The 22,781-nt window shown below is 34.3% G+C and overlaps 1 non-coding gene across 1 annotated transcript; it reads left to right on the top strand.

Annotated features, from left to right (window-relative positions):
• The first annotated feature begins 5,907 nt into the window (after positions 1–5,907).
• Trnar-ucg (transfer RNA arginine (anticodon UCG)) lies at positions 5,908–5,980 on the top strand. The gene has a single exon. It is a non-coding gene; the product is annotated as a tRNA-Arg (tRNA).
• Positions 5,981–22,781: the final 16,801 nt, after the last annotated feature.

Below are 22,781 nucleotides of genomic sequence, written 5' to 3'. Positions count from 1 at the left end.
GTAATTTAAAAGACCTTTCATAATGAATGTGGGCAATAAAATTATTTTAAAATATTTTTTTTTTATTTTAGGAATTAAAATGAATATGATTTAATAATTTTTACATGAGCCAAAAATATTTTTATACTAAGTAAACACGTGAGTGAATTAATTTTTTGCGAAACTCATCCAAAAATAAGTATTATGTTTAATCTTAATTACTAAAACTAAATTGAAAAACATTCATCATTTAAATTCATAATTATTATTTGTAACAAAAACATGCGATACAGAATCATTCACAATTATGTACAAATACTGACCATTGTTAGTAGCTCAATCTTTCAATTTGTGCCTGAAGATTTCCACTCGTGAAGTGTAATTGGTGGAAACAGACGATTGAAAGATTGAACATGTGTTGTGTTAGTTAATTTATAACACGCTTAACGCCTGAACGATGTGACAAATAATGACCATCAGTAGCGTTTTGTCCGTACATTTTCAGTACTATGAACATGGTCACAGTGGCGTAGCGTGGGGGGGGCAGGGGGGGCACATTCCCCGGGCGGCAGCTTTTAGGGGGCGGCAAAATTTACCCAATTAAAAAAAAATTGTTCGCAACTAGTATCTGCGCTACATAAAACTGTCTAACAATAACAAAACATTAAACAAGTTGAAACTTTTTAAACTTAAAATTAATTATTGTTAAAATTTGGTACTTAAAACACACGTGACGTAAAATGTAGTTTACGTTATTTTGGTTTTGAGTCTTCAATAAAAAATAATTAAAATGTCGCGCTCGCTTCGCTCGCGTATTCAGAAACTGTATGCGCTTGATTTTGCATTTGTCAACAAACAGAAAGTTAAGTACGTTTGGGCTAAAATTTACGTAATATTTGGTTTAAGTCCCATAAAAATTTCGCGCTCGTTTCGCTCGCGTATTCAAAAACGATATGCCCTTGTTTTTGCATCTATCAACAAACAAAAAGTTAAGTACGTTTGGGCTAAATTTTACGTAATTTTTGTTTCAAATCCGATAAAAATTTCGCGCTCGCTTCGCTCGCGTATTCAAATACGATATGCCCTTATTTTTGCATCTGTCGACAAACAAAACATTTAGTATGTTTGAGGCTAAATTTTACGTAATTTTTGTTTTAAGTCCGATAAAAATTTCGCGCTCGCTTCGCTCGCTTATTCAAATACGATATGCCCTTATTTTTGCATCTGTCAACAAACAAAACATTAAGTATGTTTGGGGCTAAATTTTACGTAATTTTTGTTTTAAGTCCCATAAAAATTTCGAGCTCGCTTCGCTCGCGTATTCAAAAACGATATGCCCTTATTTTTACATCTGTCAACAAGCAAAAAGTTAAGTACGTTTGGGCTAAATTTTACGTAATTTTTGGTTTAAATCCGATAAAAATTTCCCGCTCGCTTCGCTCGCGTATTTGGAATTTTAATACCTTCCAGAAATCAAGTAACAAAGATATAAAAGAAAAGTCTACTTGAGAACCTCCCCCTTCTGCCGGGGCTGCGGGTTGGTCGAAAGAGTTACCATAAAACATAAAAGGCCTTCGACAGAACACGACGGTTTTTAATCAGTAAGATTCTGACACTCCCTCGCCGCTGCTAACCCACAGCGGGAAGGGTCATTTGATGATTTTTAACGTCGATACAAAAAAAAAAACCTTTTTTTGAAGTCGGTTAAAAATGACAAACGGCCAGTAACACTTGTTAAAAAAAATACACGGGAAGGGGCGGCAAAATCGACAACTGCCCCGGGTGGCAAATACCCACGCTACGCCACTGCTGGTCATATAACATCTTCAAAGAGGTAACATTATTTGACTAGTTTGTATATGGTAGAATTTAGTCCGTCGGTGATCTGTTTTTTTTTTCTTTTTTTTCTACTACTGGTTGTCTAACCCTGTCACCCGGTACCAGGATATCATAAAGTCTTGGAGACTGTAGACAAAATCATGAATGAATGCATTTGTTTTGTAACTATACGGTAAGAGAGTGTTACACAAATGAAAATCTGACCCAAGAAAAAAACATTGAGAACCTCTTCCATTTTGGGAATTGCGTTCAAAAATGTCTTCACAAACGTGCAGCTCAAGTAAACAGAACTTAAATACATTATCTGCATCCAAGTGTGCAAACTTCTTGACAATAATTGCCACTGATAGGAAATTTCCTTACTCGTAGCTATTAATATCATAAGGTCATAAGTCGTCTGAATAGCTGGTCAATAACCACTTTTCGGTGTTCTATATTTAGAATTGTAAATAAAAAAAAATGATTGCACAATTACTTGCGATTGTATAAATATAATTGTGTGGATTATATTTAGAATGAAGTTCAAATTGTATTGAATAATTTTTGGGTCTGTTTATTTTTAGAATCAAATGTTATGCATGATTTATTATGTCTTCGTTTGTTATACAATGAGGTTAGATATAAAAATTAGCAAGTTAAAAGTCTTAGTCAGCTGCGGGGGAGATAATAATTTATAGTGCCCAAGCATGTGCGCAGATAGAGATGCACTCTCTATTCCTTCTCTCTCATGGGTGAGGCGGCAATCTGACATGACCGGAGAGAGATCAGGCGCAGGGCCACATTGGGGCTCCGTGAGGCATGGGTATACCAACACCAACTTGCAGACCTCGTGCACAAGAGTCGCGGCTTCCGACCCTACTAGACCGTTGAAAGGAAACTTCATACGAATTATTTTTCATTCTATAAAATATCAGGGTGACTTACCTATATTATTGTGTAATTTTCACAGCGCATTATCATTGTAACTGAGCTTCTCTTTTATAAAAATAATAAGAATTACACTTCTACGGTTTTGGTGTGGAAATGGAAAGTTACATGAAAATGGCTAAAGAATTTATTCGGGAATAAGTTTCCTCAGGACACGGGTAAAGCTGTGTGAAACGGCCAGCACCCGATAACAATATTTATTTACGCTGTTCATTTGTTAGTGGAACTTATCCCTTTTGCATAATCATGTCTGGTCTGCTAATGAAACCTGACAAGTGAACTGACCCATTTTACTGACTGACCCTGCGTAGGAAGTAACTGATTTTACTTTCAAAATACTTGGGTCAAGTTGAAAAATCTGTGGCGAAGATAAAACACTTATTTATTGTTATTGAAGTGGGTATGTAGGTCATTAGATATTAGGAAGACGTGGGGTGTAAATTTACAAAATAAGGTACAATTTTCGATGACAACTATTTACAAGATATCTGGTCGAGAAGCTTTGCTTGTCCTAAACGCGTTGTGTATTTATCATGTTTATTCAAATCAGAACTTTTCGAATGTCAATAACAGCTGCCAAAGATCACCACCCTTCACCATTTCCTATGTAAAGATGGCCACATACTGATTTCACGAAAGTCAACTGCATCAATCTACGTATGTGGATGGGATAAGGAGGACGAAGTAGACTAAGCAAAAGATAAATTAATTGCTTGAAATAAGACATATCAAACACCTCAAATAACTTAGGATCAGGACGAGAAGAAAAACACTAGTAGCTACCCAAACATTGGCCTGTCAGTTCTCCGAATTTCAACAAACTATATTTCCGGGCTGCTTATATATTGAGAACATGTTTTGTTATCAATAAACGTATTCATAATACTATCAGTACGAGCACAGAATAAATAGCTAACAACCAGACGGTTTTTTATGCTTGGTATAAAATTCACGTCTGCATGACGTAACGTTTGTAAAGCGTGCAATACGTGGTACGTTGGCTACGCTACATACGATACATGTATGACACATCCTTGCTAACGAGATTTCGCAATAATAACATTTTGGATGCCGCTGGTACAAGGTTACGTCGTAACGGTTATGATTTGATACTATTTTTTAGACGACTGCCAAGATGGGCTATTTTGTTATTTAATAGCTGTTTTCACCCACATCCCGTAGGAACTACTGCCTGTACCGGGATAAAATATAACCTATGTTACTCGGGAAGAGTGTAGCTTTCCAAGGGTGAAAGAATTTTGAACAAACAAACTAAAAAATATTTCTTCTTTATTATTTTGATGTTGCATGTTTAGAAGAAATTTTATTTTTAATTGTTTTTTTTATTCCTTGTTGCATGAATGGAAACCGGATGAGCGTTTTGAATTAAAACATTAATAAAAGGTGTTAATTGTAGATCCAATAGCAAACAATGGTAGTTCTCATAGATTACTGCAATTATGGATTATGCTGGAACTATGAACAAATTACAGAAGGAGTAATTATTATAGTTTTTTTACAGTCCTATTATTATAGATTGTATAAATTAAACTTAGACTATTAAGTATCTACATTATTCTACATATTCTAACATTATAAAGTAAGCAGTCTACTTTTTATATGGCTAAAAACCTGATCTTCATACTGATTTATGATAAGCTGATGATGATAAGCTGAAACAAAATGTCAACTGACTGTTTATTTTGCAGAACTAAATGCAACTTCAATGAAAATGGGTCTATTACCAATCTATTAAAATTCAGATGGGTTACCGAATTCGTAATAGGAAAATCCAAATCCCCATTTATTTCAAACAAACAACCACAAAATTAAGTTTTTCCCACTTCCCATACAAAACCACTGAATTACCATAACACAAAGATACTTTATAGAATAAATAATATTGTCATGTACACAATACAATGCTCAATCCTTCTCCGTGTGAGAGGAGGCCTGTGCCTAGCAGTGGGACGACAAAAAAAGGCTGTAACAGTAACAATACAATCATTACCTACTTATTGGTTTTAGTAACATTGCATAGATAAGTACCAGTGTATTACATGAAGCGACTGCCTATCTGACCTTCTCAACCCAGTTGCCTAGGCAACCCAATATCCTTTGGTAAGACTGTTTGTCTGACTTTCGGTCAACTTACAGCGACCCTGGGTACATAAAAGGCCTAGGAACATGTTGGGTTTTAGTCAGTAAGAGTCTGACACTCCCCTCACGCTGCACCCACAGCGGAAAGGGTATTTTGTAGATGAAGGTATTTACCTACAACAAAAAAAATTGGTCGCCCATCCACGAACCGAACCCGCCAAGCGTTGCTTAACCTTATGATCGATTAAAATCCGTGAGGCTTTGACTTCTTCCTTATTGGTTTTACTTATACATTATTTATATTGTTCATGTAGATAATATTATGTACAAAGGTTAATAGTGATAAATCTATGACATCATGTACTCGTCATCATTTAATAACAAAACCCCCTAACAGACTGGTAAGTTTTATAAACAGATAAAAAATAATAATTACAATGATTCAGAAAAACTAGATAAAAATAACTCTATATCAATATTATAAAGCTAAAGAAAGAGTTCGTTTGCTTGAAGTCTTGTCATAAAAATTGCCGATTTTAGAAATTATTAAGTGTATTTACCAAAATAGGCTACTTTATATACGTATGTGTCAAGAACATACATATCTCTTACGTTTGGTAAACGTACCTAGATAAGAATCAATTATCAACGACATTTCTCTTGAAAACCTCTGAAAATAAAAAGATACTTAGCACATTTGATTGCTTGACTGAGTAACCTTCTAAATTCATTATCATTCTTCTAACATTATTAATCACGGGACTAATTAAATCACTTTATATTGCGCAATACAATATAAAATTAGAATATTACTATCAAATTATTTGTACTGTACCTACCTACATAGAATTATGTAACCTTGAAAATTACTGTTTTCAAAGTACAGAAGTAAGTAAATAATAAACGAGTTTCTGAAACCTGAATGAAAACGAAATTATCGGAAAACTGTAGGCATAACATAGAGGCCAGGCGGGGTGAACGACCTTGTGACGTCATGCGTGACGTAGGACAAGGAGGCTGACGTAGCGCCATCTGATTACCTATTTCGCAACAGCATTCAGCGACCGTGTGGCCTAATGGATAAGGCGTCGGACTTCGGATCCGAAGATTGCAGGTTCGAGTCCTGTCACGGTCGAAATCAACTTTTGACTATTTTTGTTTTATTCTACGCTTTTTTTTACCAAGAGGATCAATAAACGTTTTTTTTATTAGCAATTTTGCTAGATGTTTTATGAATTTATTGGTAATGCATTAAAAATACACGACTTTATTACAGTAAAGCCTGGTGTAATTTAATACCAACGAAGTTTGTTTGAAAAACTATTGATTTTCGGCTACAAGTTTCAAGGCTGCCGGTCATTGACCTCACAAATTAGATGGATTGTTTCTACGGCTATTATTGGAAATTGGTAACATTAAAAAGTTTATTTTCAAAAATACGAGGGAGTAAAGCTAACACTGAAGTGATTTAAGTACTTATCCACCTTTTTGGATAACGAATTAAAGCCGATTATAACTGGCATTAAAAAAAAAGAAACGGTATTCTCTTTTCAAAGATTTTTAAAATTAGAATAACAAACTTAATCCTTTTTTGTAAAAATATCTCATTAAAAATTACTGTATAAAAATTGTATTCCATTTTTAAATATAATTCTATCTTAATTTAAAAATACACCTAACTAATGGCTTTATTATTACATTTTTGTAAAACAGATATATTTAAATTTTTAATTTATTTTTTATTTCAAGTTTCTTCCGCAATATACCTATGTACATATTCTGATTTACGCAATTGACTTTTGTAGTCGTGTAAATCAAATCAATAAATAAATAAAAATCATAATTATCCTCCAAGCTTACTTATAAAATTCATTCATATTCCTATCACATAAGTAATTTAATTAAAACTACCACTTTCCTGTTTCTGGTACATTACCTGTTTTACGTAGAACAATATAAACTTACGTACATACACTGTTTATTTGTAAATAATACATGACGTTTTATGAGGAAAACCTCCAGCGTACATGATAGTAATATTAATATGTAATGTCATCATATAATTTGGTAAACATAAGCGTAATTGTTGTTAGGTAAATTGTGAGTCATGGGCTCTTTTATGTATTAAGCGTATGTATTTTTGTTTTTTTTTATATTAACATGATCAATCGAATAAATAAACATTTCAGTTTCATAATAATTTACCTATTGGTATCTTCATTAGTCTATCGCGCTTTAAATTTTTCCAAGGATCCACCATCGTTTAAATACACTCTTTTAGTTACTTCACCTATGATACTTTATCTATATTGATATAAAAAGAGGAATTTTTGTTTGTACCCCAAGAGCTCCGAAACTACGGAACCGATTTTAAATATTATTTCGCTGTTGGATACCTTCGCTCTTCAGCAACATTATATTCCAATATTCTATTACGGTAAGGGCAGTAGTTCACAAGGGGCGCGGGTGAAAACGCGGGAAAACGGCCAGCTAGATACATATTTATGAAGCTACATAAATCTATAAGTACAAAAGATTTATAACAAGGAAAACGTCTTACCTAAAAATCGTGTGAAATACACTACCTACGTGACAATGTCTTGAGTACGGTAACACCTCCTGACACTCATGAGTTACTGGTACTAAGTCTGTGAGAACTTCACACCTTTGGGGGATTAACTATTAAGTTTCGGTCCCCAAAGTGTCAAGGGGTGTTGACCTCTACTTTTTTTATTTGGTTTAGAAAAACTGACCACAAGAAAATGGTAGTCAATCTATTTTATTGTAAGTTTGTTTATTTTAACGATTTGCAATTTGCAGGACCGATTTTAAAAACGTAATTTAGCAGTTACCAAGCCCAGTTATTGAGAAAGACAATTTTTTTCATGGGTGGGTTGACAAAAGAAAATACATATTTTTATGTTCTAAAAACGTATCTACTTATAGATGACTAATTGAACATCACTGTGACTATTGTCATTCTTGTCCCCTTTTCTCTTCACGATTCGTCATTCGTCATAATGACGAAACACTTTAAGTACCTACTTTTTTGTTACATCAACATTAACGAAAGTAACATAATAAACTCCTATTAATAACCTTGAAACTACGTGTGGGTTGAACTCAATTGTTCGTTAAACTTGAAGTTTCGACTTTCGTAGAAATAAAACAGATTAGAGAAAGTTTCTTCTAAGAAAAACTGCTTTCTTGCTAAATTGGGCACCATTTGTTTTCAATAATTTTCTAGATAGCTCATCAACATGCATTGAGATCCTTTTTATTCATGCATTCCTGGTAATCTAACATTATCAGTCTATGCACGACGTTCCTAAGCTATCTTAGCCAATTTGTATAGAGGTAATATAAATTATTCTACCTGAGCTGTACTTAATTAATAGTACCAAACCGACCTTAATAAATAGTACTTAAAATCGCATCAAATATATGAAGTCAGAGAACGAATACATTTTCACTGCTCTTGTTTCCATACTCAGCATTTTCCCGATAAAAGTAAAACCACTTCGAGCTGCACTCTTCGTTTCGGAGGATGCCCAAAAATCATTGACCATCAGCTTATCTATGCTTTATTTTATCCTAATAAAATGATCTCGTACCTTTATGAATTTCCATTAAAAAGTTCCGTCCTTGCCACACATCTCAAATGCCATTGAAATCTTTCATCTTAATGCGTCTTTTGTTAGTTTCCTTTCAGTTTGAAAGACATAAAACTTCGACATCTTTCCAAGGTGCACTATGGTGGAATAAAAATAGGTCGAGTGCACTATTGACTTTACCTATGGTTCACAATCAAAAGTTCCATCTTTGATTAGCAGGCGAGACGACTGTCTGACCTTCACGTTTTATGATAGCCTATTACCTGTCTGACAGAAAAAAAACTATGTACCTAGAATAGGAGTTTCTATGTCTAGATTTCGCGCAAACCCATTGATAAGATAAAACATAATGGGGATAATTTCTGTACCTTATTTGAGGACCTATCAAGATTGTCTGTGCTTAAACCAGCAATAATGATACCCTGTCCCTAACTGCTCTATGAAGTTTCTAGCAATTTAATTTTGTCACCTAAAAATACCACGCTACAATAATTCTCCTTCTTTCTACTCGTTTTCCGTGAGAACTACTTACTTATTTTCCGCATCCGAATAAAGAATAGCCGATGTCCTAACCGTAGTTTTGCGTAAAAACACAACAGATAGATAACCAGAGAGTTGCTTTCGCATACCTGTATTATGTGTATCAAATATCAATAACTTAGCATTTTTGAAAAACTCATTACAGGCTATCCTCGAACCAATCATCCATATATCTATTTATTAGACCACACAATGGATCACTTACGCTAACAAATTATCAGGAAAAAATGTAAATACAGCGTGGGCTGAATTGAATTTAAATTAGTAGCCCGAAAGCATGGTAGATACATTGTTTTTTTAGGTTCCCATTACACGTTTCTGGGAACTTGTGTACCATCAGGCATCAATCAAAGTTTGACAGAATAGTGGCAGGGACCGAAATTAAGAGTGTGCCCTATAAAAATAAGTAGGAAAAAAGATTTTTTTGGGTGAAGGGATATAATTTAATATGGAGCAAGACATTTATCAAGTACCTACTGTACTGATTGTAGTACGTTTTATGTAAATTATTTTATTTTTTTCGGTTATAAATTAATTTAGATGGGATAGATAACGCTCAAAAGCTCATCCGAAAACATTTACATACTTAGTTATTATGTATTCAATGGAAGAAGACGAGTTATAAGTAGGTAAGTAGGTATTTATCAGTATTTTTTTTTATACTCTAATATGTTTTTGACAAACTTTTAGTGCTAAGTTTTTTTGTTAATACTGTTTTATGTAGTGTTATAAATATCTATGTAAGTAACATATAAATCTTAATTTCTATTTATTTTAGTTAATGTATGTTAACATTAATAAAAATTAACTATGTTTAATATCAGTTCACAGGTAATTATTAAGCATGTAAGTAAGTAACCAAAAGTTAGGGTAAGACCCGAAATTATGACTAACCAAATACAAACGAAACAGTATAGTTATGGGGTTATAAAAAAACCAAGGTCAAAGATGAGACCATTGTAATAATATCCTAGGTAATGTCCCGAGCGCATTTCTGATGTTAAAATATTCATAGCAATGATTAAACAGACATACTTACAGTTTGCTAGTTACATTTACTTACCTCGTAATAAAAAATTGAGCATGTGTAAATTAGCTATCTAATGTATGAATGTTAGCTTTTAAAATAATCATCCTCCGAGCCTTTTTTTTCCCAAACTACGTTGGGGTCGGCTTCCAGTCTAACCGGATGTAGCTGAGTACCAGTGCTTTACAAGGAGCGACTGCCCTATCTGACCCCCTCAACCCAGTTACCCGGGCAACCCAATACCCCTTGGTTAGACTTTAAAATAATAAAAGCTTTTTTACTAGGCTTAAAAAATCTTAGTTGGGATTTTTTTTATATAAATAATTAACTCTTATTTAATGACAACTTCTCAGCTATTTTGCGTAGGTACTTTCACACCTGCAGATACCAGGTGAGAAAATACCAGGAATGCAGAACTTGCAGAGAAGCAAGTGGCAATGTTGTTGTGATTATTTGATTTGATTAATTCCTAGTTATGCATAACTCGTACGTAGATTTCTTTTAGGCCAACTTTAATTGAATTGTCTATAAACACTTTCTGGATTTGTGTCACACGTTCAAAGTGTTGGAATTAAATTCTATGAACTAATTTGGAGCTCTCTTATTGACATTGTCATTCAAAACAATATGGCGTCGGCCCTCAATGGGGGGTCTTTTTGAGCCATTGACTGTTGGCCCAATTTAAATTCAAATATGTATGTTTAATTGCACTTCATACATGCCTCCCAATTATGTTGGGGTCGGCTTCCAGCCTCACCGGAGCACCAGTGTTTTACAAGGAGCGACTGCCTATCCGATCTCCTCAACCCAGTTGTTACCCGGACAACCCAATACCCCTAGGTAAGACTGGCTGTCAGACTTATTGACTTCTGACTACCCGTAACGACTGTCAAGGATGTTCAATGATAGCCGGGACCTACTGTTTAACGTGCCCTCCGAAACACAGACAGTGGTTTCCAAGATATACCTAAAAGGTACATCCAAATTTAGAAAAGTTGCATTGGTACTTGCCTTTCCTGGAATCGCAGAAATAGTATAGGCGTAAGTAAACGATATTTATTTTAACACTAACTTGTACCTATTACAGAGACTTGCGCAAGCTATAAAACTTTTTACCGCACTAATTAAATGGTTATCAGAAGTAATTCACTTAACGCCTCGTCTAATCAGAGTGGCCTTGACCCTTCGGACGCCAATACCAATCGATGGCAGTAACCACTGTTAATAATGGCTTTATAGATTTGCGAGGATCCATTGTCTTAAAAGATCCGGTAAAGCATTTAGCTCGGGTAGACCTTAGAACTTTAAGGCATGTTAAATTACTGGATTCCGGCTGTCATTTCAACATCTTGGGACATTTTTTCCAGTCGGAAGGCACGTTAAGTTGTAAGAGTCCGGGCTGTCATTTGAACATCTTTGGCAGTTGTGACGGTTTGTTAAAACCAGAAAGTCTGACAACCAGTCTTACCAAGGGGTATTGAGTTGCTCAGGTAGTTGGGTTTAGGCAGTCGTTGTATAGAAAGCACTGGCAGAAAGCAACTGCATCCAGTTAGACTGGAAGCTGACCCCAAAATATTTGGGAAAAGAGTAGGAAAATAATGCTGTAGTTTCACGTGGTTTTAGTTAAATTTCTCGTATCAGAACAATGGAAACACACACAAAACGTGGGTATTCCTCGAAACGACCATTGATAATAATCTTGGTACCAGCGTTTACTGAGAATCAATTAACTATATGGAGAACAGTGGTATTTAGACGCCTTATTTTTACCTTACGACACTTTCTGAGAAGGGATGGGCAGTAGATACCTATGTAGGTCTGGACTAGATCAATTTATTAATCTGTCTAAGTATGAACTACATGGGGTATCGTGGGTTGGGACTTGGAACTGTGAAAATAGTGTCAATGAATACTGCGAAAATGTTAGGTACTTGCGGCTAAATAATTGTTTAGGTGTGCACATTGACCTAATTTTGGACAGAATTGGTCAGGCCAGTATACATATATATATTGTAACCTTATAATAATAGGAACTTATTCAAGAAAGTAAAAAAGCTTATGTTTAGCAAAAAAATGTCTATATTTTTCCCACATTTGCCTAAACGATTATCGTTTAAAATCGAGGTCCTCAAAAGGCCGTAACCCGTCCTAAATCTCTGGACCCACAATAAAAAGCACCCCTTTCTATCGTTGCTATCCTGGTAATATCCTAGGAAAGTAGGTCGATGGACAGTTTAAGTTTCCTCGGGTTATGCCAAGATATGGTTTATGAAGAACCCTTATAGTTCCCAAGTAAGTTTATGTCCTAAGGAACATATTTTATAGGGTCGTCGTAAGTAATATCTTCCTTCTTTCGTAGATTTGCATAATGTAGATAAACATGAGTTGTCGTTTCTAGGAAAAATAGGTTATGTACCCGATACATATTTTTTTTTTTTTCACACTAAGATAAAGTTCGGAAAAAAAAACAAATTGTTATAGATTTTAAGAAAAAAGATACAAGACAGTGTAAATATTTTTTTTAAACAATGTTTACTTATGTACCTATTATGTTTAAGTTGCAATTTGCAAAGAACTTAAGTACTTTAAAGTCTTGTTTAAGTTGCAATGTTCGCGCATGTAAATTAAGCTTGTGAAAACACCGTGAAACATGCGGCACGTGTTGTGAGAACTATGCTCCTTATATCTATTTGAAAACAAGAGAAACTAAATTTTAATTTAAATCAGGATTTACTTAATAAGGTCGGATAATGACCAGGAAATAATAAATCGTACGAAACTCAACGGAAAATACCAGTAACGTGATTCTGTTTGCCGTGTCCTCAAAAAAAGGGTTTGTCCTACATTTCATAAGTAGGATTTTATCCTAGGATTACTTTGTAACATACCCTCATACAAAGGGTTGACTGATAATGTTGTTTACAAGTCTTCGAGATCAGGTTAAGCAAATCCCTCTTTAAAACGAATCCTAAGTAAATATTTTGACCATAATGGAAGGAGCGAACCTCTATGGATACACGACAAACACAACAAAATACTAGACATGACATATTTACGACTGTATGTGTGTAAATATAGGAATTTATAAAAGTCAGTCAAACATAGTGTCCTATTATTAAATTTAATATCACAACACAACTGATAATTATGCATAAACTCTAAACTAAATTACTTCATTCATTACTAAATTACTTCAATTTTAATCATTTACAAAATGTGAAAAAAGGGGAGGTATGGGCGGGCGGGCGACTTCGGTTGGTTAAAATAATGTCCTTGGATAAACTATTTTGATAGTTTCAGTCACCAATAACAATAACAACTAATCAACAGGTTGGTCCTTAATATTCTTTATTCTTTCAAACAAACTTTTAAAATAAAAGAAATGTCAAGAAAACTCTGCCAAAAACAAAATCATTCTATTAACTGAACTAATGAAAACAAAACAAATTAAATTCATTTAACTTATTTGGACAACTTCACAGCAAATTGCTTTTAAAAACATCGACAACTTAATTAAAGTAACAAGAGAAAATTAATAATTATTATTCTAGACGTTCGTTCTCTTTGTATTTCGAAGAACTAAAACAAATACTTTAGATGTTAATTCAGTTCACCTGCTATAAAATTGCACATTGAATACGGGAACACCCGAATTAACAGGACGTTCGCCCTAGGACCTCCCGTTCCCTCATACCACCCCTCTCGCTCACTGCATTGCGATATTACCTTGCTTGTTATGCATGCCTGGTACCCGAAGTCATGGCGCGGGGAGATTTTTCCGTGAAAGTGGAGATTATTATTATGGGAGAAAGAACAGAAAGGGATAACAGATTAAAGGCATATTTTATCTGATGATCCATTGTCTATTAAGCAGCCTATTAAATTAATGTCGGAAAAGTGTAGCGGAAAACGTAGCTCTGACTTTATCTTCGCCCCCTTTTTGGTACAAGGGGAGCAGGAAATGAAGTGGTTTCCACCGTGATATATCTTTGTTCGTTTCAAACTGTGACAGTAATGTGTGAAAGTGATAACAGATAGTTTATCAATGCACATAGGCTCCGCCCCGTTACTACGACTTCCGTATGAGCGTAGCGTATAGTATGTATAATATTTCATTCATTCATTCGTTGATATGCATTCGTATACCGGTTCTTAAAACAGCTGACTGTCTAGTAGTATCTGATTTTGTTTAGAAGTAGCGTTAATATAAATAAATAAGTGATGTTTCAAGATTAAATCGATTCCTTCAATCAAAAATGCTGTTAGATGCGCTACCAACGAGATCTATATTTCGTAATGCATATTATAGTAAAATACTTATCCAATTAAAACACAAACCATAAAATCGTTCTGGGATCTACGAATTTATTACGAAAACTGAATATCAGGCAAAGCAATTGTATCGTCAATCACAGTTTGACTTGCTTAATGAGCTTCCTAGTAATCTTTATTAATCCAATTTCCTATTAATTAATACCATTAACAGTAATAGTTCAAATTAATTCACTTATACTTCCAAATTACACCTCCTATAACATTATGATATTCTGGTAAACATGACATAAGTTAGGGGTGAATGATCTTCGCGAAATCTTAAGATTCGAAAGGTCGTTGACCTTACTAGTTGCATGTAGGTACCGCCCAAAAGTTCACTTAAGTTCAAACTGTTCTAGACGGAATAGGTTTTTAATTATAAGAGTATTAAGTGATTCAATTACTTCAGAGAAGTTTCAGGTACCTAATTGTGAAGGTAGTGGAATAATGGAATCCGTTTTAGGAGGTGTAAGGAACGAAAATACATCCATCTTATGAGTTATCTACTTTAAGTCAAAGTACTTTAGTGAAATAAACATAATATGAAAGAGATATAAGTAGCTGTTCTTCGCGTTCTTCGAATTACTTCATTAAGTTGTTTCCTCGATAAATGGATTACCTAGGCATTTAACACTATAGATTTTCTTCAAAACAAAAAAAGTTCCTCTATGAAATTATAGAGTATATAGATAATTATAGAGAGATTCTATATTTATAGAGTAAGTATGTACGTATATCGTTTTGTAAATATTTTATTTTTCCCGAAAGACGAATTGAGTATAGATTGATATAATATTACTATACTAGTGCTTGTATTTACTATTATGTAAGTACCTATGACAGACCTAAATCAATGTACATATGTACCACAAAATAAACAATATATTCCCTTGGGAACTTGAACGAATAATAATAGAAAATGTTCATTATTTCTGTACCCAGCGACCAAATTGGACTATTTCGATTGCAGGTTAATAAAATAAGGCTCAGGGTTAACCGTTGTGGTTTTGGGCTTTTCCCATAGTGAATAACATGCTTTAGTTTTTCTTTGTTTACTGTTATATAAGAGAATCTATTTTTGTTGAAGGCTAAAGTAGTTCTAGCAGTCTAAAACTGAAAAATGCTGATCCGATTTAAATTAAATTTGTTTACGCATAGTCTAGACAGGGCCTGAGAACATGAGCTATACTTTTTATACAGGTGCGCGAAATAGGTCCTCGAGAGTCGTGTATTTTTATACTTCTTGTCAAAAATATTTGTTATTTAATGATTAATTGATCTTTTAAAGTCAAGAACATGAACAAAAGGGCGTAATTTTAAGTCATTCAATTCTTAATTATTAAATTATTCTGAGTCTGTACGAAGGTTATTTTTAAAATGATGCCATTAATATTTTCTTCAGTAAGTATTGTCTTAACAAAAAATACCACGGCGTATTAGTTTCGGCTTTTCAATACTTTACGCGTCATAAAAGATTTTTAGTACAAAAGCTTGCCCTTGAAATTCCTAAGAGAAGGCGTCATAAACCAATATTATGTGGTCAGTTCTAACCCCATTGTTAACGCTATGACAAAATAGTGATTTTGTATTGTAACAAACTAAGTTTTATGGGAAATTCATGTAATAGTAAACCGCGGCTTTTGAAGTACTGTTACGGAACATTAATTTTCCTAATACATTGTTTCAGATTTGATATTTCTTAGAAATCGGAGTTGGTTTCATAAAATAAGATTCGGTAGTGATTACGCAATGAAGCCATTTTATTAATTAGAATTTCGATTTAATAATTATTATTGTTTTTGAAATCGGCTCAACAAGTTGTATCTTTTCATTTTATCCGTTCCTTCATAAGCCCAAAGTACTAGGAGAGAAGAAATAATTAGCAGATGATTAGCTTGCAAGTCTCTCGCATACTAGGCTCGCATAAATGTTGAGAAAGCAAATGCATTTTCTATTTCACAACCGTAGTATTAACCCCGCATAATATACACAGTTTGTTGTTTTGATTAATTTGAAGGATAACCTTTCTTCACAAAAAAATTGGCCATAGCATAGTGAGAAAATCGAAGAGTCAATTATATATCTCATTACCAACCTAAGCTTTGGAAAACAGTTAGTACTCGGTAAGATAAAATGTATACTGTATCAAATTGCAAATAACAGCCTTGGACTCCTTTCTTCAAACAGTATCAAACTACAAAAGAAATATTCAATAAACTACGACCTATAAATCTACAAAACTAGGGCTACAGAATCAACCAGACACCTCGATCAACAAAGACAATCACTTATGCTGAAACAATAAGCGAAAGCAGTTCTCGTGTAAATGTGTCACTTAACTAGAAGTTATGGACAATCGAATCTAGGTCAGTATGTGACCTTGTGTTTCGAATATCGTGGAATGTTCCGATGTCAAATGTCGCAGAAAATTGACCTTGTGCTGATACTCGTATATCACAATTTAGGGGAAATACTAGTACGATTTCATTGACAAGATGTATCGCTGTTCGTCGTTAGATGTATGTCTTCTTTGGTTATGATGTCTTGGTAATTCTAAGCGCGTTTTGTTATACGTGTAGTATTAGAAAAAAAAATTTACTGGTTGGGGCCGCCGTCTTTCTAAATTTTATGAGAATGAAAACTATAAAAGTATCCTGTTTCCCAGGAGAAGATAGCTTTACCCAAATCATGTCGGCTATTTCTTTAATAGTTTTGTTGGGGAAAAGATATGTTTCCAATTTTGTTTTTAATAATTTGGAAGACGGACTATTTTCTCTTTGTAATTCGTCATGCATTAGTAGATGACTACTGACGTCCTTTTTTCCTACATATTTTTTAATCTATTCTGAAAACTATATCTCTTTGCAAATTGGTTAAGTTAAATTCTATTTTGAAATTCTTCAAATATACAAATTTTCTTTTACACCCGAATTTATTTTTAACATCCTTCTATTTTTGTGAAAGACGATATTTTTAATATTAAATTCAAAAGATAGGAGGCCTTTAAATAAAATTATAGTTCAAGAGCCTTTTTGAACTCTACTGTAATAAAGCAATTACTAAAAGTGCTTTACTATTATAATTCCCAAAGGGGTGAATAGAATTGTATCTCGAGGGCGTTAGACGAGAAAAACAAAAGAATGCGTCCCATGGGTGTTCTAGTCGCGGTTGGCTGGGCATCGGTCGTGAACAGGTACGATCTCCTATCCCTCTGCTCGCCTAGTGATCATTTCCCATAGGCCCCCATAGAAATTGACATGCCCACATTTTTGAGGAGTGTTTGCTTTACATACAAAGGAGCATCTCTTCCAAATCCTGCTATTTACGAACTCCCAGGTGACGCCGGAGGTCAAATTTGGAGATCCCGAAGGCCGTCGCCATGGAAACCCCATGATTTCTATGGCTATGGCCTTGTTAAGAAACCTTCGAAGATTCTAACAAACCTTTTGTTTGATTACACGAAATCCTTTTAGAAACAATCAAAATTTTCATGTAACAATGATTGGATTGTTTTTCTGAACCAATTAAAAGGGAACGTAACTTTTTTGTAAATGTTATTGTAAACAATTCTTTAAAATGATTGTTTGTGTCCGAAAGTTAGTACGGCCCGCCGAACATGAGTTCATTCCCGATCGCGCACACTAACGCAGATTCAATTGTATCGGTATGCACCCGGCCACCTGTCGAATTTTCTATGTGTGAACAGGATGGGGGAGAGCACGGGATATTGGTAATATTGATCGGTTCGGAAGAGCTCCTCGCGGTTCATGAGAGCCTAGTACTTTCCGATCGGTTGTCCATTATCGGTAATCGCCGATACGCTGCCAATACGATTCGGTTGAATCGTTTTTCTTCGATTGCGATTGTTGTCCATTTGAATGGTTTGAAGCGTGGTTTGATTTGACTATAGTTCGCCTTAGTTTGATCGAATAGGTAATTAATTGCTTTAGGTAATTGAATAGGTACTACACCAATCAATAACTTTTAATAAGTTATTAATCAATCAGTATTAAAATTAAAATAAATACTAATTTGAGTTTTAAGAAAAACCCATTTATTATGCACATAATAATTTAGTTTATAAATATAGTGTTAGAAGTAGAATAGTAAGTTTGTATATAATTGTATTACAATAACGTATGTAATTATGTCGATAATAAAACTACTAGATAAACTTTATATATTTTTTATGTCCGACGCGTAAAAAAAAATTTGCAGTTGGACAAGGTTTGTCATAAATCGTGACGGAAGGAATATATTTTTGCTCAACTTGTGTTTTGTTACCAGAATAAACAAAGTGAGTAGAATTGATATTTGTAATATTGGTCAACTTCTGAAAATATTTTCATAATTTGCTCACGATCAATCGGTCTCACTCAATTGACTTCTAGTGCTAGGGCGTAATAATTAACAGCTGTTCGCTTTATCCATCCATCTCTAGCCATTCATGTTTATTTGCAGCTTATTTGTAATTTTATTCAAAAAATTCGAAGTTAGTAATTAATTGGAAAATAATTTTACACTGTTTTTCAAGTTAATGTTCTCATGAAATTCCCATCTTTCACGTATTTTTCATGCAACCTAATACCACTACGTAGTCTAACCCGCCCTTTTACTACATCCAATGTGTTGACAAACAGGCCAAAGAAAATAGAGGGTGCCTGCACACTGAACAACACTTTCAAGTAAACAAGATGATCGATTACCATTTCTAAGGTAAACTGAGTACCTTATGTTTGTTCAAGACGTGGGGCGTTCGGGGAACTAGTTAATCAAGAGAAGCACTTACCTACGACGCCACGACATGCGTTTGAAGAGTCTGCATAAAGTCGTTTCAAGTGTAGCAAAAATAACTAGATGACAATTGAATGAGCTTCTTTTAGCAATAAAGTTAAAAGTATTTTTCTTAAATCTTAGTACTATAATTTGATTGAAATACCTGAAGTTTTATTTTCCCTATAAATGAAATATTTTCGAACACAAGCTTGCAGTAATAGGCATTTGAATAATTTGATAGGTACTAAAAATAATATGCAAGTGTTTCGAAATACATTTTGAAATCGGATGTGAATGGAATGAGATAGATTTTAAAATATTCTGTTCCCTTGGGTATTCGAGAGTCCGTGTTGGTCCGTATGCTCTCATTAATTGAGACTACTTTCATTCCCAGAGCAGCGCGGGTACTAGGATAGCATAAGATGACAGCTGTTTATCACTCCGCGTGCAAACTGAGTGAATTGGTTGTTTATCTACCAGAAAATTAGCAATAAGGAGAGTTATGCTCATAAGTAGTCATAAGTGATAAGAATTATAAACATGCAAATATGTAGAGTTAATACCTATGTTGAACTTATGTTTATCCTTTTGTTGAAATATGTATTAATTAACACGAACACAAATAAACTTATAATAATAATTGATAGAAAGTTACAACAATATCTAAGAAAAAGTCTGACGTATTTCATAGTTTTCATTAAAAATTTTCGTTCAGTCCTAATCAAAACTAAAACTGAAAAAATAAGCATCTTATTTAAAAAAAAGCAGCAGTAAGATTTCATGATAAACAAATTACGTAAAAAATTGACAATTAATATTTATTTGCAAAATATTGACGCAAATTGGCAACAACAACTTTGGGAAACCATACCAGTTGAAAGTTACCAATTAAGTTTACGCATTTGCGCTTCAAATAAATAGTTGAATTCCAGAACAAACTGAGTAGAATATTAACTCTAATATGTAATTAATTAAACAGAATTATTGTAACTAATACTTGGCCTATATATTTTTAACGAAATAACATACGTGACTTATGTTTTGTGCGAAGTTCCCACGGGAGTCTACAACGACAAGGGGCAACAAGTTGCAATACACCATTAGATCTCTAGCAGGGTATGTTGCCCTGGTAAGTATGTCCCACAGGTGTGCTCTGATTTTCCCACCTGTTTGCTTTTTTTCCCACTTGTTGCAAGAGTTTGTTTATTTTAGAAGATAAAAGTTGTAAAATGTTCAAACAATATTTCAACGGTTAAAGATATCTTGATCTGAAAGTTTCAGGTAAAGACTATCAATTTCTATTGTCCCAACACTATCAAAGTAGTTTATCTTTCCGTCTGATCTAAGTGTCAAAGTTCTCATTACAGCATGATTACTACGACGTTATGGCTAAACTAAATTCGGTCAATGCCCTGACTGTTTTAGCACTGTTTGTCTACTCTGACGGAATATGACGAGGGTAGATAAGACGGGAAAATGATTATTTTTGTCATTCTATGACTAGGAAAATTAATGGAATCCATTTTTAGCTCACCTCTTCAAAAGCTCAAGTTGTTAAATACATATTAAATTGTACTTAAAGTGTCAATGTAAAATTACACAACTTGATAATGATGTTAGATTCCTTAATTTGAATTTAGATATCTCCACCTAGTCAGTCAGGTCGTTGAACTGTCGATGCCTGCCTATGAAGCAAAATAAATGGATCCTGAATTAATAAACAAGTACACTCATAATTAATGATGCTCTCTTTTCGCCTTTCAAGTACAGACCTTACTTAATTAAAGATCCGAAAATGAACACCAAAGAATAAACGAAAGTGAGTGTTGTTTTTATGCCAGTAAATCACTGCTATGGCTATGAATGACTCAACATTTGCTAGAACGAGAACGACCAGTATTTTCTCTCCACGCATTCAAAAACTCCACATCAGAGCTCCAAACCTCCAAAAGTACCAGGCTCCTATACCCATCGAGCAGGTAGCCGCATTCCGTTGCCGACCTATCCTTCCCGACTACGGATGCGCTAGTCTCGCCCGGTCAATGAACCAATTTATAGACAAGGACGGAAACGGGACGTCTACTACTATCTCCCTTTAGCATACATTATCACGTTGCCCAGAAATCAACCTTATTGCAATAGACAGAAGAGCGAAAATAAAGTTTGCATGTGACAGGATGCAGGTAAAATTTAAAAGAAAAGATCAGATGGTTTCCTGTTACGGAAAATAAAGACCGAAGTCACGCATTGTTCGATCAAATAAAAGCTTTATGCAGAAAGTTTTAAAGTTGAGAATAAACAGGTTTGCTTATTTTGGTTTTGTTAAAAACGGGAGGATAGAGCGTGAGAAATTCGGGAAGAAACTTCTTCGGAGCTACTAGGCAAGCATGATAGGGAAGGATATGTTTTTCCCACGTCGATCCTGTGATCGTTCTCACGGTTCATTTGTGTTAATAGCTTCGTAGACAATGCACTTACATGGTGTTGGCAGACGATGCGAACCATTGAACGATTTGAGAATCGGTTCAGCTCATTAGGTGCTCATTTCTTTGCAGGTTTATGAGAAGACTGTAATAGTATTAAGTATCCTGAAATTACAAAAATATATTTGTAAAACTAATAATTTAGTAATTATAGTTGCAGTTAATTAATAAATTGAATTTCCGAAACTTTCTAGCTAACTATTTATATTGAAATACTGGGAACTTAAATAAAATGTTATACTTATAAATCGCAAAAAAAAATTAAGAGACGTTCCCGATTCCCCCATCCGAGACCGCGACCAGTGATCGAACCCTATTGGAAGTATCGGCAATCGCCAATAATGGAGGACCGTTCGGAAATGTACTAGGGCAGCATAAACGAGAGGAGCTGTATCGAACCGATCAATAGACCGATAACGTATGCCTATCTATAACTACCTGTAGCGCTCACACATGGGGTGCATGGGCAATGTGAACAAATTTACCTCCCCACGTTCATGAATGCTTTGTAAACAGTGAAGTAAGTACGGAACATTTTTATGAAAAAAATCCACAACTGTGGGTAGTAATGATATTACTACCACACACCATTTTTGCTTATAATATTTAAAATCTAATATTCGCTTCTTATTTACCAAAAGGTACTCCCAAAAAAGAAAAAATCGTAAAAAATTCTTTGATGTTTTCTAAAGAATTATTTTCAAAGATCGGGTTTATCGCACCCTTGCAAACGGTCATCGACTTACGATATTGAAGAATATAAAATTTCTTGAAACAATATTTTGAAGCGAAGTTTGATCGTAGAACTTTTAGTTTAGTAAAGAATTTATAATCGTTTAGAAACGATAAATCTATAGATCATTAAAATAGGTTTGACGGCAAATGAGTTAAGTACTTATACTTGTTCTAGAAAACATAATTATTAGTTAGGTAAAATAACTTACCCATTGGCTGTAGTGGTTGCAAGTGCGAACGCCGTAAACGGGTCTTCTTGGATTCTTGTGCCAGTCCGAAATCCAGAGCTTTCTAGGTTTTAGAGTTTCTTACAAGGCAGCATGGAGTCTTGATGTATGTATATGCTACACTCGTCAACCCGGGATGGAAATGGAACGTAAAGAATTAGGTACCCGAAGACATGAACACTAGGTACTTATTAGCATTTATCAGCTCTATTCTTATATA

This window comes from Helicoverpa armigera, chromosome 22 (assembly GCF_030705265.1).
Source record: "Helicoverpa armigera isolate CAAS_96S chromosome 22, ASM3070526v1, whole genome shotgun sequence".
In the NCBI taxonomy this organism is placed as follows: domain Eukaryota; kingdom Metazoa; phylum Arthropoda; class Insecta; order Lepidoptera; family Noctuidae; genus Helicoverpa; species Helicoverpa armigera.
The sequence above is the reverse complement of the archived record's forward strand: the minus strand, read 5'-3'. Positions and strand labels throughout refer to the sequence as shown.